This window comes from Spinacia oleracea, chromosome 4 (genome assembly GCF_020520425.1).
Source record: "Spinacia oleracea cultivar Varoflay chromosome 4, BTI_SOV_V1, whole genome shotgun sequence".
Taxonomy (NCBI): domain Eukaryota; kingdom Viridiplantae; phylum Streptophyta; class Magnoliopsida; order Caryophyllales; family Amaranthaceae; genus Spinacia; species Spinacia oleracea.
In genome coordinates, this window is record NC_079490.1 from 64,348,371 (window position 1) to 64,354,267 (window position 5,897).

At 37.7% G+C, this 5,897-nt stretch overlaps 1 long non-coding RNA gene across 5 annotated transcripts; it reads left to right on the plus strand.

Moving 5' to 3' along the window:
- Positions 1-1,516: 1,516 nt before the first annotated feature.
- Positions 1,517-5,132, plus strand: LOC110799593 (uncharacterized). Of its 5 annotated transcripts, none has more exons than XR_002536425.2 (6): positions 1,518-1,740; positions 1,860-1,960; positions 2,376-2,478; positions 2,624-2,778; positions 3,345-4,192; positions 4,704-5,132. It is a non-coding gene; the product is annotated as an uncharacterized lncRNA (long non-coding RNA). The 5 variants fall into 5 exon arrangements; XR_002536427.2 differs by having other exon boundaries at positions 1,523-1,740; positions 4,044-4,192; XR_008932885.1 differs by having other exon boundaries at positions 1,526-1,740; positions 2,658-2,778; positions 4,044-4,192.
- The last annotated feature ends 765 nt before the right edge of the window (positions 5,133-5,897 follow it).

Genomic DNA, 5,897 nt, shown 5'->3' on the forward strand with positions numbered 1-5,897 from the left:
TGTTGAAAAGACTCCGTACGAATTATGGACTGGGAAACTTCCAAATTTGCCTTTTCTGAAGATATGGGGTTGTGAAGCATATGTCAAGCGATTAATTTCGGACAAGATATAACCAAAATCTGACAAATGTTTTTTTGTTGGGTATCCAAAAGAAACTATGGGGTATTATTTCTACAACAAGTCAGACAACAAGGTTTTCGTTGCTCGTGACGATGTCTTTTTGGAAAGAAATCATATTGCCAAATTGACAAGTGGGAGAATAATAGACCTCGAAGAGATTCGAGACGAACAACGAACTCAGAACTCTTTAGAAGCAGTTCAGGTTGATGAACCTCCAAGGTCTTTAGAAGAGCCAGTGGGAGTAGTTCCTCAAAACGTTGTTGCCCCTCGTAAGTCAAGTAGAACTATTTTTCAGCCGGACAGATGGACAGACGTCCTCTTGACTGGAAACTTAGACGTTCTCATATTGGATAGTGATGAAACTATGACTTACAAGCAAGCTATGACGAGCCTAAGCTCCATTAAATGGTTAGAGGCCATGCAATCTGAAATAGACTCCATGTCTGAAAATCAAGTCTGGGATTTGGTTGATTTGCCGGATGGGTTCACACCTATCGGATGCAAATGGGTCTTCAAGTTGAAGAAAGACAAAGATGGAATTGTATACATATACAAAGCTAGATTGGTAGCAAAAGGTTACAGGCAAGTTCATGGCGTTGACTACGATGAAACCTTTTCTCCTGTCGCGATGCTTAAGTCTATTCGGATAATCCTTGCGATTGCCGCTTTTCATGACTATGAAATATGGCAAATGGATGTCAAAACTGCTTTCTTGAATTGTGTTTTTGAAGAGACTGTGTTTATGACGCAGCCGGAGGGTTTTGTCGATCAAAAGAACCAAGAAAAGGTATGCAGGCTTAAGAAGTCCATCTACGGACTAAAGCAGGCATCAAGGAGTTGGAATAAACGATTTGATAAAGCAGTCAATAAGTTTGGCTTCATGAAGAATCAGGACGAATCTTGTGTATACAAGAAGGTCAGTGGGAGTAAAATTGCATTCCTAGTCTTGTATGTTGATGACATACTGCTTATTGGAAACAACATTCCTATGTTGGAGTCTTTAAAGACTTGGCTTGGAAAGTGTTTCAAAATGAAGGACTTAGGAGAGGCACAATACATATTGGGCATCAAGATCTATAGGGATAGATCTAAGAGGATGATTGGACTAAGCCAAAGCACTTACATTGACAAAGTGCTAGCTAGGTTCAATATGATGGAAGCCAAGAGAGGCCAGATACCCATGTCACATGGCACATATCTAAGCAAGAATCAGTGTCCACTAGTAGAGAAAACGTCATTTGCAACTCCCTTTTTACAACTCACACATTGTGTGAATGCTACGAAAAGTCATTGGTCAACGCGGGTCAAGGATTTAATTATTTTATTGCACCGTTTTTAAACAGTAAACGCTGCAACTTTTTTGAAAAAAAAAATTTAAAAAATACTCGCAGCGCAGCAAGTGAGTGAACGCTAAGAAAAAGGCGTGTAATTGCAACCTCCTCCCAATGTACGCGCTGCGTGACTTTTCTACTTCCTCTCCCTAGAACTCTCCTTCCTCTCCCTGAACTCTCCTTCCATTTCAAACCCTAGAATTCTATCTCTTTGTTTCGTCCAAATCGTTCAATGGGATTTCGAAAAAGAAGCTTCGATCTGGTTCCTTCCAACTCCCCTCGTGCCAAAGTATATTTCTATCTCTAAATCTCACCATTTTTTTGCTTTTCTTTCTCATTTGTTGGATATGTTAGTCGATTATTTTGAAATAATGTAATGGGTTCATCTCTTTCGATTTTGTGTTAAAGTTTCAACCCCGATCTACAGAGAGATAAAGAGATGGCGGATGAGCGAGAGGACGTCGAACTCGTACTTTACTTGAAGTTCTACCTTCACTTCGTCAATTGTGGTAGGGTTTCAATTCTTAAACTCTTTGTTTTCTTCGATTTTAAATGATTTATGATGTTTGGCTGATTTGATTTGTTAATTTTTGGGGATTTATTGTTCTTTTTAGTTGTTAATTTGATGTAAAGGGGTCTGTTAATTGAGAGACTGGATCTGGTAATTTAGGGGTTAGTTTTTTAAAAATGTTTCAGTCGAATTTATTGATTTGGAGTCAAATTGGTTCAGATTATTTGGAATTCACAATATGTTTAGTTGTTTGATTTTCCTACGGAAATTTGTCATGATGCAAGCATTTTGTATATGTTTATGATTTAACTTGCTGTCAAATAATTGAGTGCAATGAGTCTGAAATTGTTCAAAAAATTTACCCAAATCTGCAAGAGAAATATTCCGTCTAATCTTATGAAGTATTCCTACAGCATTTTTACCGAGACATTTTTTCATGGGGATCAAGGAACCTGGGTGGAGCCTGGTGTGATTCACCGTTCTAGTCGCTGTAATGATGGATTTGAAACCTAGCAGGTGACACTTTTTTCTTTGCTTTCTTATTCATGTCTGCAACTCTGCATTACCACATTCAAAGGCTAAATTTTTGGTATAGTTCCAAAACAAAGAGAAATATGATTTTAGAGTTTTAGACGGAATCAAAGATTTGGGAATCTTACAGGTGATTTTCGTGTGCATTGTTATTGAATATTCAGAAGAATGGAGTTCACGGATGCTTATAAGCAGACTGGGCCCTGCTGTTTTTCTCCCAATGCTCGCTACATTGCTGCTGCATTTGATTATCGTCTGGCTATTCGAGACACTCGGTCATTTAAGGTGCTATAGTTGTCAATTTGCTATTTTTTCGTTTTCTATTTACTATCTCTAGACTTATGTACTGGAATGTTAGTTTCTCGTTCCCGCAAACTGTTTCTTTGGCTCTATTCTGAGTTCTGATTACTTTGTACTTCATCATTAAAGGTTAAACAAATTGTAAGGATACTTAGAAGTTAGAACTTGGGATCGTTTATTACTTTATAAAGTATCATTTTTGTTACTGGTGCTTACTTGTATGGGTGTATAATTACAGTCTTCCACTTAATCTATGTTAACATTTGAGAAGATATGAAAATAGATTGGGTTACAAGACTCTCCCATAAATTAAGAGGAGAATTTGGACCACGTACAAGCCTAAGTTCATGCACTTATAACAGTTGGACCCTGTATACCTTTGTTTATAAAATATTATCTATTTATATATTGAAATTTTATTACTTACTGTAGCCTACAGGGTAAGAGCGATTCTAAGCTGAGATTTCTGTTAGTTTTCCTATCTGTTTCTCATACTTTCATACTCTCTGCTATCAACTGAATATAGAATGTGTATTTCTCTTTCTATACAGGTGGTGCAGTTATTTTCATGCTTAGATAAGATAAGCTACATTCAGTGGGCCCTGATTCTGAATATGTACTATGTGGTCTATATAAAAAACCGACTATACAAGTATGGTCAATAACTCAACCTGAATGGACCTGTAAAATAGATGTTGAAACCTTCAAGGGAGGAGCAACTGAGCAAGATGTTGTGGTATGTCCTTAGCTGGCCGGCCTAACCATTCAGTCATCTGATGGTACCTAGTGAACATCAAACTCCCATTTGATGGTATCTCTGGCTTTAATAGAATGACAACTGAAAGTCAGAACTTACTTAATTTATGACTAAATATTATTTTTCTATGTATCCTTGATGGTAGCAGAGTCTTCCCCTGTCTAAGTCTTTCTAATATCTGGAGCCACTTAATATTCTAAATCAGGAAATTTATCATATGCCTGTGATACCCAATAAAGCCTGTCTAATCTAAAGTTCCAATATTGGTTGATAAAGCATATTTTTGATCTTATCACACTGATGAGTGGTAATAAAAGGTGTTGTCAGTGAAATCTAAGAGTAGGCATATATGAGATGAAAATTGAAAAATAACTTTATATGAAAAGAACAGGTTGTTAAACTCTCTATGTCTTTATTGTTCTTCAATCTTGACTTAGTTTCACGAGGACTCCATTTGATAATTATTATGTTAATGAAGGTTTTTTCATTGCAGAATATGACGAGATCACCTTTAGGATGATTAACTCATAACTCTTCCTTATAGAGGGTTAGCAGGCCTTAAAATTCTGGATGCCACATGCAAGACATTGTCGACAGTGGTTTCATTCTATGGTACTCCATAGTGGTTGTACATACTGCAAGGTAACCCTTCAAACTCCTCAGTTTTAATGATGGAATTTCAGCTTCTTTGGTGTTTGAGGTCATATAACTATATAAGGCTATCAGAAAACAATTTTCGAATTTATGCAAGAGTTGCACCTCTTTGGATCTTATGTTTAGTAACTTAAAGGGGTTTCTTTATCCTTTCATATTTGGAAAAAAAGCCCATGTTTGAAAGATAGTCTGGTTGTTAGCTTTTATTGCATGGACCAAATAAAAGTGATTCTTTACAATTAATGCGAATTTACCTCTGAAGCAAAGTTGCTTAGAGAATAGAGACACCGCTGTTGTTTCCATCTTTTAGCTAGTTACAGGGACTAGCGAATTTCATACAGGTGCCACTTAATTTTTTCTTCAAAAGGCATTTGAAATATTTGCTGTTCTTTGTAACATTTGGTATCCTCTAGCATTTAGTTTCCTTAATAATGTTGTCACAGTAGGTGCTTTAGGGACCAATGTTTATTTCTTTGACTGTAATATCTGCTGTCAGCAGTGAGTATCTGTTTCTTTGATGAGGAATACCTGATGAAGAATGGTGCCTGACTAGTTGATGAGGAATACCTGATGAAGAAGTTGGAGCTTCTCAGGAGATTCAGTCTCAGTGGTATGCATACTATGAAACACCAACTCCCAAAGTCAGGCGGATAGAGATAGAGAAGGCAGAAGACATTGATTTTGTCAACTTGGGTATTAAACACATGGACATCGATTTTGTGGGTTTTATAGTATTTTCCATGTCACGCTTCCTAAATTACGAAGAAATGTAACATATAGACTATTTGTGGATGTTTTTGTTGGTTATAATTGTTGATTTGTTAACGTGAGGCAGCTTTTCTGTAGCTGGAATTATTTTTTATAATAAATATGCATTATTTGCAATCCCCACCACATCAGGGGAAGTTGTAAATAATAATTTTTTTTAGCCTCTAGAAACACTATTTGCAGCGCACATGAGATAAAAATAGTTGCAAATAAAGTACATTTTGCAGCGCACATTGAGCAATGTGAGCTGCAATTACTCACTTTTTTGCAGCGTTTATGGTTGCTGCAAAAAAAAGTCGTATTTGCAGCCCTCACAATTGCAGCGCCCGAAAGCGCTGCAAATAGTCCCTTTTTCGCGCGCTGCAATTGACATTTTTTCTCCTAGTGGTCCCAAAACATCTGATGAGCGTAGAAAGATGAGTGGAATTCTATACGCTTCATCTATTGGATCCATCATGTATGCTATGATTTATACTAGGCCGGATGTTTCGTTCGCACTCAGCGCAACGAGCAGGTACCAGTCAGAACCAGGTGAGGCACATTGGACTGCTGCCAAGAATATCCTAAAGTACCTGAAAAGGACTAAGGATCAGTTTCTGGTTTATTGTGGTACAGGTGAGTTGATTGTTAAAGGCTATACGGACGCAAGCTTTCAAACCGACAGAGATGATTTCAGATCACAGTCTGAGTTTGTGTTCTGCCTCAACGGCGGAGCAGTAAGCTGGAAAAGTACTAAGCAAAGCACTATAGCGGATTCTACAACTGAAGCCGAGTACATTGCTGCCTCAGAAGCAGCAAAGGAAGCTGTTTGGATTTGGAAGTTCGTCGATTAAAGGACCAATGGCTTTGTATTGCGAGAATAGCGGAGCCATTGCCCATGCAAAGGAGCCTAGGAGCCACCAGAAGTCCAAACACGTACTGCGGC